Genomic DNA, 12,886 nt, shown 5'->3' with positions numbered 1-12,886 from the left:
TGTGTATATAAAATTTCATGAGTTGTGCTCAACTTGCTAAGGAAAATGTTGTTGATGAATGATATTGCTTTCGGTTATTGTTAGATCGGCTGCTTAGGTTAGGTATTTGGCGGATAGATTAGTAAATCTGCCCTTGCCTTAGCCAGGGTGCGAGCTTGCGAAGCCGAATGGGCCTAACTTGTGGGCTGGCTGAGGCAAAGATTGATCGGCGCTTGCGTTTGAAAACATGGCCGACCAGATTAGTAAATCTACCCTTGCCTTAGCCAGGGCACGAGCTTACGAAGCCAAATGGGCCTAACTCGTGGGCTGGCTGAGGCACAGATTGATAGGCGCTTGCGCTTGAAAACATGGCCGACCAAATTAGTGAATATGCCCTTACCTTGGCCAGGGCACGAGCTTGCGAAGCCGAATGGGCCTAACTCGTGGGCTGGCGGAGGCACAGATTGATCGGCGCTTGCGCTTGAAAACATGGCCGACCAGATTAGTGAATCTGCCCTTGCCTTAGCCAGGGCGCGAGCTTGCGAAGCTGAATGGGCCTAACTCGTGGGCTGACTGAGGCAAAGATTGATCGGCGCTTGCGCTTGAAAACATGGCCGACCAGATTAGTAAATATGCCCTTGCCTTCGCCAGGGCGTGAGCTTGCGAAGCCGAATAGGCCTAACTCGTGGGCTAGCTGTGGCGCAGATTGATCGGCACTTGTGCTTGAAAACATGGCTGACCAGATTAGTAAATCTGCCCTTGCCTTAGCCAGGGCGCGAGCTTGCAAAGCCGAATGGGCCTAACTCGTGGGCTGGCTGAGGCACATGTTGATCGGCGCTTGCGCTTGAAAACATGGCCGACCAGATTAGTGAATCTGCCCTTACCTTGGCCAGGGCACGAGCTTACGAAGTTGAATGGGCCTAACTCGTGGGCTGGCGGAGGCACAAATTGATCAACGCTTGCGCTTGAAAACATGGCCGACCAGATTAGTGAATCTGCCCTTGCCTTAGCTAGGGCGCGAGCTTGCGAAGCCGAATGGGCCTAACTCGTGGGCTAACTGAGGCACAGATTGATCGGCGCTTGCGCTTGAAAACATGGCCGACCAGATTAGTAAATCTGCCCTTGCCTTCGCCAGAGATTGATCGGCGCTTGCGCTTGAAAACATGGCCGACCAGATTAGTGAATCTGCCCTTGCCTTAGCTAGGGCGCGAGCTTGCGAAGCCGAATGGGCCTAACTCGTGGGCTGACTGAGGCACAGATTGATCGGCGCTTGCGCTTGAAAACGTGGCCGACCAGATTAGTAAATCTGTCCTTGCCTTCGCCAGGGCGTGAGCTTGCGAAGCCGAATGGGCCGAACTCGTGGGCTGGCTGTGGCGCAGATTGATCGGCACTTGCGCTTGAAAACATAGCTGACCAGATTAGTAAATCTTCCCCTGCTGAATGGGCCTAACTCGTGGGCTGGACAACTGTCATTCGTCTTTTGATGTTTGGGATTACTAACGTTGCCTCGGGAGAGCTGGATACATTGAAGGATAAATAGGGCGGATGCACGTTAAAGGCCCTACTTATTTCCATTCAGGCAACATGGGAGGGACAAAAATTGGCTGAATTAGACGCTGTAATGAGTCGCAGTAGCGGGCCTACGCGTACGGGAAGAAGAACGTCTAAGGATCGGGAAACACAACAGCCCCTTAGTCGTCGAAGCAGATCGCCCCAAAAGGATAGGCAACAACGGGGAAATTCTGCGCGCCCGTGACCAAGAATTAAGCTCGATGCGACGCCACGACCGTTGAGTTTTGCGGTTTTTGTGAGGAATAGACCAATGACAGAGGCAGATTCTATCATTAAAGACCCAGGTGTGGCAGTCGAGTTCGCTCAACAGATCTTCCCGCCGGAAGTCCAACAATCGATGGTCGGACCTCAAGATTTCGAAGTATTTCGAGACGGCATACATGGGGTTGTGAAAGGACTATATACTACTTACGAAGTCGGCATGCGTCTGTGAGAAGCGCGATGTGAGAGTGAGAAAAAGGAAGAAAGGAATCGCAGTCTGGAGATTCGCGCGGAAAAGGCTGAGCGTGAGCTTCGAGAGCTGAATAATGTTCAAACGAGCGTGTCGATAGCGGCCGGTCAATCTAAATTGGTCGTTGAGGAGAGAGTGACCCAACGGACCTCGGGTTATGAAAAGGGGTTTCAGGACAGCCTGAAGGTCGCGATAGAGAAGACCAAACGAGACCTTGCCGAGGAGGTCTGCCGATGTGAAAATCGTGGATTCAAGCACAGCTGGATCAAGGCCCTTCAAACCGAGAAAGCTCTCGAAGCCGTGGGCATTGATTCGGCTTCACCCTTATATCATCGTCACTACTTACCCTATTCTGATTTCAAAATTAAGAAAAGCGGCGATGAGGGTGCCGAATAAATAGACTTTGGAATGCGAGAGCAGACTTCGCACCGAACAAATAGAATTTCTTTTATTTTCAACATTCGTATTTGGTCTTGAAATGTTATGTGCTTAATTAAACGCATTATTTCAACTTACTGGCAAGTTTTATGTTGCGTGGCGCAAATGTTTAAACATGCATTGACCGGCTCGAATTAAGAACAATTCTCAGTGAATATTTATTCGGCCAGTGAAGTGGTCCGAATGCATCTCTCACAAAGGCTCCGAATCCGGACACTATTTTGGCCAATCGTGATATCCACGAAGGGCGCTCCGAATTCGGAGTCTTAATCGGCCTTAAGGTGTCCTGCACCAATAGGGGCTCTGAATCCAAAGACTTTATTTTGGCCAATCGTGATATCCACGAAGGGCGCACAGAATTCGGAGTCTTAATCGGCCTTAAGAGGCTTAATCGGCCCTAAGGTGTCATGCACCAAAAAGTGCTCCAAATCCGGAGACTTTATTTTGGCCAATCGTGATATCCACGAAGGGCGCTCCGAATTCGGAGTCTTAATCGGCCTTAAGAGGCTTAATCGGCCCTAAGGTGTCATGCACCAAAAGGGGCTCCAAATCCGAAGACTTTATTTTGGCCAATTGTGATATCCACGAAGGGCGCTCCGAATCCGGAGACTTAATCGGCCCTAAGGTGTCATGCACCAAAAGAGGCTCCAAATCCGAAGACTTTATTTTGGCCAATCGTGATATCCACGAAGGGCGCTCCGAATCCAGAGACTTAATCGGCCCTAAGGTGTCATGTACCAAAAGGGGCTTCGAATCCGGAGACTTTATTTTGGCCAACCGTGATATCCACGAAGGGCGCTCTGAATCCAGAGACTCAATCGGCCCTAAGGTGTCATGCACCAAAAGGGGCTCCGAATCTGAAGACTTTATTTTGGCCAATCGTGATATCCACGAAGGCCGCTCCGAATTCGGAGACTTAATCGGCCCTAAAGTGTCATGCACCAAAAGGAGCTCTGAAACCGGAGACTTTATTTTGGCCAATTGTGATATCCACGAAGGGCGCTCCAAATCCAGAGACTCAATCAGCCCTAAGGTGTCATGCACCAAAAGGGGCTCCGAATCTGGAGACTTTATTTTGGCCAATCATGATATCCACGAAGGGCGCTCCGAATCCGGAGACTTAATCGGCCCTAAGGTGTTATGCACCAAAAGGGGCTCCGAATCCGGAGACTTTATTTTGGCGAATCGTGATATCCACGAAGGGCGCTCTGAATCCAGAGACTTAATCGGCCCTAAGGTGTCATGCACCAAAAGGGGCTCTGAATCCGAAGACTTTATTTTGGCCTTAGAAGGCTTGGGAGTGAGCTTGAGAAAACGAGAATCTTTGTTTTGCAACGATGGAATATGTACAAGTATCATGCCCACAAGTCGGGTCAATGATAGAATTTACGTAAATGTGTTGAATTCCGAGGCCGTGGCAGGCTTCTTCCTGACATGTCTGAGAGCCGGTATGCCCCTGTTCATGCGATGGATTCTATCTGACAGGGGCCGTCCCAGTTTCGATCCAATTTTTCGTCGGCCAGTCTTCGGTCGGCTTGAAGTACCTTCTTTAGGACCAACTCTCCGGGCGTGTATCGGCACAACTGAACTCGCTGATTATATGACTTGGTGAGCTACTGTTGATACCGTGCCATGGATGCTAGGGCGCGGTCTCTTCGTTTGTCGATTAGAATCAGATCCAGGGCAAGCATCATGTCGTTTCAACTCATATAAAAAACTTGCGATTTCAGAGTTGGAAAGCCGATTTCCAGGGGTAAGATTGCTTGGGTTCCAAAGCATAAAGCAAACGGCGTTTCTCCAGTGGATCTCCTCGGCGTAGTACGATGAGCCCACAATACACTCGACAATTCTTCGACCCATTTGCCTTTAGCTTTTTCCAGCCTCTTTTTGATGCCGTCCAAGATGGATTTGTTAGAGGCTTCGGCTTGACCATTGCTTTGGGGGTAGGCCAGTGTAGAGAAGTAAGGCCGAATGCCATATTTGCTGCATAATTGTCGATATACGCCACAATCGAACTAGGTGCCATTGTCTGAGACAAGAGCTTTCGGAATACCGAATCGTGTTATGATGTTTCTCCATACAAAGCATTTAATGTCGGCATCTCATATATGTGTTAAAGCCTCCGCTTCGACCCATTTTGTGAAGTAATCTATCGCGACGATTAAGAATCGCTTGTTCCCTAGGGCCCTCAGCAATGGTCCTATGATATCAAGTCCCCACTGAGCAAACGGCCAGGGGCTGGTGATAGGGTTCAACCCTTCGGCAGGCAGATGGGTTAATGGGGAGAACTTTTGGCACTGTTCGCATTTTTTTGCATAACTCTCCGCGTCAGCTCTCATTGTCGGCCAATAATACCCCTGTGTTATAGCTCGATGGGCCAGGGAGCGTCCGCCAGAATGGGCACCACAACTGCCCTCATGTATCTTTGTCAAAAGCTCCTCCACTTTGTCGGGGTGCACGCATTCGCAGATCCAGATAGTATCGTAGGGCTTTATTTCGCAGCTTGTGTGCTTCTTTTTTCTCCTCTGGGAGTTGTTCAGAAGAGAGGAATGCAGCAATGGGGTCCATCCATCTTGGTGCGGATCCTATAACGTTGACATGGATTTCCTCCGAAGGGCCAATACTCGGCTCCAGGATGAAACCTACTTCGATGGTCTGTTTGATCTCAGAATCGATGGCGGAGGCTAGGCACACCAAGGCATCCGCTTGTGTGTTCTGGTCGCATGTTATTTGGTTCAGTTCGTGATGGTCAAATTTTGCCAGCAAGGAATTGGCCGTTTTCATGTAGGCCGCCATACGGTCATTTCTTGCCGTGTACTCCCCCTTTAGCTGACTGATTGCCAATTTTGAATCACAAAACACAAGCAGACGCCGAGCACCGAGAATGTGCACATTCCGCAGACTGGCTAGAAGGGCTTCGTATTCGGCTTCGTTATTTGATGCTTCAAAGCCAAGCTTGACGGCCTGCTCAATTACTGTGCCGTCTGGAGATATGATTACAACTCCGGCGCCGCTGCCCCTTTGGTTAGACGATCCATCACAGTATAATTGCCAAATATCCCCGACATAAATTCTCTAGTTCGGCTTTGGTCGAACCTCAGCCTTTGGTCGAACTTCGTCAAGTTTGAGGTTGGCAAGCTCGCCGGTGAATTCGGCAACAAAGTCGGCCAACACCTGCCCCTTGATTGTGATTTTAGGTAAAAACTGAATGTCGTATTGGCCGAGTTCAAGAGTCCATTTTGAAACACGTCCCGATGCTTCTGCACTCTGTAGTACTAATCGGAGGGGATAATTTGTTAGCACCCCAATGCTATGTCCCTGGAAGTAATGCATCAGTTTTCTTGTCACAATGACTAGGGCTAAGATAAGTTTTTCCAGCGGAAGGTAGCGTGTTTTGGCGTCAACCATTGCCTTGCTCAGATAATACACTAGTCGTTGCTCCCCCTCCTCCTCTTTTAGCAGTACGGCGCTGATGGCCCTATCGAAAACTGCCAGATATAGAATGAGCACCAGCGGCGGGTGTTGTCAAGAGAGGTACTGAGCGGAGGTAGGTCTTGAGTTCGTTGAAATCTATTTCGCATTCGGTGGACCATTCAAAAGCCTTACCCTGCCGTAGTGTCTAAAAGAATTGTCGGCAGCGATCTGTAGACCGGCTGATGAACCTGTTGAGTGCAGCGGCCATCCCCATCAACTTTTGGATTTCTTTTACTGAACGGGGGGAGCCGAGTTCCAAGATTGCTGTGACTTGCCTCGAGTTGGCTTCGATTCCTCGGTGATTGACGATAGGAATTTGCCAGAGCCGATTAAGCATTCAATTTCATTCTATATTTGCATAAGATGTTGAATGTCTTTCCTAGGTCGGCTATATGATTCTGTTCTTCTTTGGACTTGACCACCATATCGTCGATGTATACTTCCATAGTGTGGCCGAGTTCCTCTTTGAATATGGTGGTGACCAGTCTTTGGTAGGTTGCCCCTGCATTCTTCCGCCCAAAAGGCATAACTTTGTAGCAGTAGGTTCCTCTTGGGGTGAGGAATGTAGTTTTTTCCTGGTCATCTGGGTGCATGGCGATTTGATGGTAGCCTCTGTAAGCATCGAGGAAGCTCATGCATTGATGGCGAGCCGTCGCATCGACAAGCTGGTCGATACTGGGTAGAGGAAAATAGTCTTTGGAGAAAGCTTTGTTCAGATCCGTGAAATCGAAGCACACTCGCCAAGTCCCATTTTTTTTCTTCACCACCACTGTATTGGAGAGCCACGTAGGGTAAGTGACTTCTCTAATTTCCCCGGCGTCAAGCAGTCTGTCTACCTTCTCAACAATGGCGGCAGTGTGCTCCGCGGCTGACCGCCGGCCTTTCTGAATGATCGGCTTACATTTGGGATCGACATTCAGATGGTGTTGTGAAACTAACGGGCCTATTCCCAGCATTTCATACGGAGTCCACGCAAAGATGTCGAGGTTGTTGAGCAAGAAAGAGATCAACGGCTGCCTGTTGACCTGATTCAGAGAAACGCCGATCATGAAGAACTTTTCTGGGCTTCCATCGATGTCAACTCGGTCTAAATCTTCCGTGGCGTTCTCATTTGGATACCACCCAACGTCATCAAGGATCTCCCGATTCGGCACCTCAATGGAGTTTACTTGCAATTCCTTTGGCGTTTTGGCGGCAAGGAGATAACATACTTGTGCCGATTTCTAGGAGCCGCGAATTTACTCAATGCCGTGTTCTGTTGGAAAACGTAACAGTTGATGATAGGTGCTTGGGACGACCTACAAGGTATGCAACCACGATCGCCCCATGATGAGATTGTACGGCGATGGCAGCCTAACGACCAAGAATTCCACATCTACCGTTCTGGAACCTGCTCGAACAGGTAAGCTGATCTTTCCCAATGGGTACTCTGTATTGGCATTGAAGCCGAATAGTGGATAAGGAGCCAGAGTCAGGTCTGACTAGTTGAATTCGAGTTTGATGAAGGTATTATAATACATAACCTCTAAAGTACTGCCCTGGACAATAAGAACGCGTTCGACGGTGAACCGGTTTATGCGTAGCTCAACAACCAATGGATCGATGTGAGGGAGTGTTAAGCCGATCAAATCAGAGTCGTCAAAGGTGAAACTTGGCGTTTCTCGGAGCCGCTTTGCTGGTGTGAGTTTCTGTTGGGGGCCTGGATGTGATTGGATCGCATGCACGGCCGAGGCTGCTGGCAGGTTGTATATCATGTGGACGGTGTCAAGCGGAAATGCATCCTTCGGAAGGGTAGGTGTTTTGATCGCACTCCTCTGGACGCATTGTTGGAGACGTTCGTCCTTTGCCAACTCCTCAAGATGATCTATGGAGGCATAACGGCCATCAGTTTCTTGCTGTCGGGCTCAAAATCGTCGATCATCTACCCTCGGGGGTCTCTCAAAAGCCTGGCGCACTGTTTGTTTGGATTTTGCTATTTCTGAGGCCAGATCACGACGAAGGCATTTGTTCTCAAGGATAATGTTGTCCAACCTCTATTTGGTTTGCCTAGCTTGTTCCATGGTTGCTTGTATTGTCTTTTGCGTTGGGTTTGAAGATGAGCAGAAGTCCAAGGCAAGTCTTGCTGCGATGGTTTTTAGTCCAAGCGAGCTTGCTGGAGTGAGGGCATCTCTCTATGTGGTCTCGTCAGTGGCTATCAGAGGATCTTCAGTCACGCCTGCCATGGATGTATTTGAGTATTCCCACAGACGGCGCCAATTATGGAGAAGTGGTTTTGGAAATACTCTTCATTATATATTTTCATTATGGGGGGCAACCACATGGGGCTGCCCCCCCTCTCCATTTCCTTGTGCCTTCTTTCTCTTCCGTTACATTTCTTTTCCCTTATTTTGGTTTCGATAGAGACCCTCTCTGCTCGTCTCTCTCCCTTTCTCTTTCCTCCATGATTGCTCAAGCTTTGAGCTTCAAATCGGAGTCCTTAGAGTGAGATTTTTCAAAAGTATTGTAAATTAAAGTCGGAGAGCTCGCCGTGATCTTCGCAATGGTGGTTTCAGATCCATGATCGGGCAATGTTTGCATTTTTGGATTTGTTTTTCTTCATATTTGAGGTAGGGACTTTCTTCGTATTATTACATTAAAGTTATGTTAGGGATATTTTGAGAAAATATATCATTATAGGAGGGTTTGTATATATGTATTTCTCGGATTTTCGTTTGGTTAATTTTTTTGGAAGAAAAATTATGTGAAATGTTAAGAATATTGGTATTTTGAACATGATTTGGGAAAATAATCTTGTGTTGATAATTTTGTATAAAAAAATCTAAAAATAAAAATTTAAAGGTTGTGTGGATTGTATCAACATCATAGTATGATTAAATAATTTATTTTGAGAAATATAAAGTTGAAATATTTTTATCTTTGATTTTGGAATTTATTTTTGAGAAAAATAAATTGATATTGATGAATATTGTATAAATTGTTAAGTTGGAATTATAGAGTTATTTTGGGATTAAAAACTCTACGAGTGTTATATTTTTGATATTTTGTAAAAGGTGATGTGTTGATGATTTAGTTTTTGTTCATTTTTTGCGAAAATGAAAGTACGAAATGAGGACTTTTGAACTCTCAATCTTAAAAGTGTACTCTTAGGCATATTTCAAAAATTTTGATGTAAATATCATATTAATTAGTTAACTTTAGAAAGGTTGTGAAAATTGCTATTTGAAGAGAATTTGGGAAAGATTGGCTATTTGAGTAGCTTGGCATGAAATGTGATTATGTTTGAACGATGAGTTGGGTTAAGTTATGTTTGGTATTATTTCTTTTGAAAAAATGTGAAGATAATAAAATTACTAATTTAGAGGATTAAATTAGTTTGGTTAAAAGTGTATTATTGAGATTATACCATAACTTTTAATATAGGAGGATGGAAATGTTAATATTTCATAAGTATGAGATTTTGGAGAAAATAAGTGAGATGAAGTTGTTCGGGTGTGAAACAAAGTTGAACTAACAGTATTAGTTAAGTTGAGGTGATTTAGTATTGGACTCCTAGTTTTACTAGTTGAGTAATGTTATAATAATAATTCTGTACTTCAAAATTTTTATGAGATATTTAAATGGTTTTGGTGGTCTTTGACAATAAAAGAAAATAATGTGATTTTAGCTCGTTTTGGAGCAAATGGATGAATTGGTTAAAATAAGAATGAGTTATCAAAACTTTTAATTAATTATTTATTTTCCTTAGTTTAAATCAATGGGGTTGATGTTGATAATTGGAAAGTGAACACCGTGTTATATTTTATAATTATAGTCAAGAGAAGATTTTGATAAAATTGATTAAGTGTTGTAATATTCACTTATGCTTATGAGAATTATGATTAAACTTGAAGATCCCAAGATTTTACTTGCATGAGAAAAATGGAAATTTGATTCTATTTAATGTTTGGGAAGGGGAGGAGTTTTTGGAAAGATTGTAATTACATTTCATTGATAAAGTATGTGAGTTAGAATTTGATGAAACCTTGAACTCGTTTTGGTGTCATATGTTATTGCTATTGATGAACCTATTGTTTAAAAGTTTTGGTTTTGGTAACCGGTAGAGGATTACCATGTTGGTATTTAAATGAGGAGATTCTTGGAAAGATAAGAAAATGTTTGATTTTGGAAGTTTGTTTTATGTAAAGAATATTGTTGAACTGTCTTGAAAAGTTGGAAGTTGTTGATTTACATGTGGTACAAACATGAACATTGACATTATTATATTATCTCTTGGGATTGTGCCATGTTATTACATTGATAGAGTTATGGAAATTGATCACAATGGAACATTGTGTGGTGGAATTGAAATTGGAACTATTTTAATATATTGTTACATATTGCATTGCCATTCCATTTCATTGTTATCATGAATTTTGAATTGCAATTGAAAACTATTGTTTTGAGAAAGGAATTATTTTTGGTGAAACAAGATCATTTTGATTTATTTTGGGTAAATACGTTGGTAAGTCCTGATAGGGGGTGTAGTTTGATGTTGATTAAGTTGGCCTGGGTGTCCGAGGTGAAAGTGTAACGCCCTCAAAATATTATATAAATCAACCATTCATATGATTTATAAACATAATAGAAATGTTATATTTTCATTCATCGGAGTCTACATTGCAAAAGATATTACATACTTTCATAAAAGTTCATCCTGAAACTATAACATGTAACTCTAATTGATAACAACAAAACAAATGCCCTACGGGCTTACATCTTTCCAAGAGATGACTTGGTTACAACGAAAGAGAGTCATAAGCTCTTTACAATTAAAACCCTCGGTGTAAGAAGAAAACATATAAACATAAAGATAGCAAAACTGAAGCCTCCAGCCCCGTCCTCCCAAGTTATGCCCTTAGAGGTGGCATGCTGTAATAACCCTCACCACTGCTTACCGATAAACACTGATTACCGTTAAACTGAACTGATTATGACTGATATAACTGAACTGATAATAATCTGCTTAACGTACTGAACTGACTGACTGAAAATCGGAACTGAATTGACTGAGTATGTATGTTAATTTGCATTCTATCTGTGGATTGATTATTTGATATGTTTGTGTTTTATGTTTAAACCGTTAATGGAAGGCCTTATCGGCGGCCGAATCCGGAAGTGATTGAGGTTTTATGATCCTCATAATTAATGTGATTTTATGGTATAATTATCTTAAAACTGATTAGGTATGATTAAATTAGATTAAAATGAGTTAATTATATGAATTGGACTTATTTACAACCTTGCCCTTGAGTGGGCCACTACCTATACACCTTTGAGTTCATTAAATCAAATGTTTTCCTCAGCCTTCTTCCTTGCATTGCCGACCTTAGAGAGAGAGAGGAACTAGAGGAGTGAATTTCATCTCATTTGCTTGTAAATTGCTTGGTAATTGAAGGAATTGGAGTATAGGTTGCAAATTAAGCTTTCTCACCTTGTAATTGAAGCTCTAGGTAAGGATTTCAACCCCTCTTTGTTGTGTTTAAGCTTATTCATGCAAGATTCTTGAGCCTCTAGTGAATTAAGTCTAGAATTGGTTCATTGTTGTTGATATAGAGCATAACTCATGCATGCATGTTAGTGTTGTTGGAGTTTGAGTTGAGTTCATGGCAAAATATTGCATGCATGTTCACAATTATGTTCCAGTCCATGATTTCATCATGTTTTGGAAACACTTGGCTCCTTAGAGCATCAATTTGGAACTTCAAAATGATTTGAATTCATGCATGTGTGCATGTTCATATTGTTCTTGAAAAATGGTTTGAAATTGGGTTTCAATCAAACACCCTTGGGCTTTGATTTCTCAAATTGAGTTTTGAACTATGACATTCTATATGTTTACAACTGTTTTCTGAAAATTCAGCCCAAGAGGATCGGTTTTGATACATTTAAACTTGGTTTTTGGCTTGGAGGTGCAATCTGGAATTCCCAGATTTTGCACTTCCGCTCGAGCGGGGGAAAGTGGTGCTTGAGCGTGGAATCCGAGCATCCAGTATCTCTGCACTGTTTTACAGTACGCTCGAGCGGAGGATTGGGCGCTCGAGCGGAGGATTGTGTCTCAAGCTCGAGCGGGCGTTGAGCGGAGATTTCACCCATCCAGTACTTTTACAGTACGCTCGAGCGGGAAAGTTGACGCTCGAGCGTGTACCTTTATTGCATGACCGCTCAAGCGGGGAAACCTGCGCTCGAGCAGGACTCTGTTTTTTTGCTAAATTCTGAAACTGCTTTTTGAGTACATCTTTGCATCCTCATCCCATTCTAGGCATTCCTAGGCCTAGTTTAAGGCATCTTCTTAAGAATATAGATGTAGAACACACCGAGGCAAATTAGGGATTAAGTTGTTATCTTTCCCAACTGTGTAGCTTAGTGTGTGTTCAACATGTGAACTGTGTAGGGCTGGCGACTGGGGAGACACGCTCTAGCATACTGTAGCCCAAACTCTGTGAGTAACAATTGTGTAAAGATATGTTCAAATGATTATCTTCTGAATACTGAACTGAACTATTTACTGAACTGATATTGTTTACTGAATGAATGTATGTCCTATTTTCTGAACTGTATTGTGGCATCCTTAGCACCTACTGTTTACTGTTACTGTTACAGAGATCTCTGTCGGTTCCCTCGTGGGACCACTACTGTTTACTGATTGATGGCCATCATTACTGTTCGGTCTTTAAGACCTACTGTTTACTGCTATGCTAATGGATGTACCACATATAACTGAATAACTGTTCTGACTGAAAGACTGAAGTATTGTTTAATGAACTGATTTCAATACTGTAAGGACATTTCATTCTTAACCCCTTTACGCATTATGTTATTCACTGGGCTTTAGCTCACTGTTTATATATATATGTAGGTGCTCAGCCACCAGATCGGAGCTAGGAGCGTGGGTTAGACTCCAGTTTTGTCAAGCCAGCCTTTGTGCCTCACTGA

This window comes from Camellia sinensis, chromosome 13 (genome assembly GCF_055761805.1).
Source record: "Camellia sinensis isolate YWXY chromosome 13, ASM5576180v1, whole genome shotgun sequence".
In the NCBI taxonomy this organism is placed as follows: Eukaryota; Viridiplantae; Streptophyta; class Magnoliopsida; order Ericales; family Theaceae; genus Camellia; species Camellia sinensis.
This window is presented reverse-complemented; position numbering follows the sequence as displayed.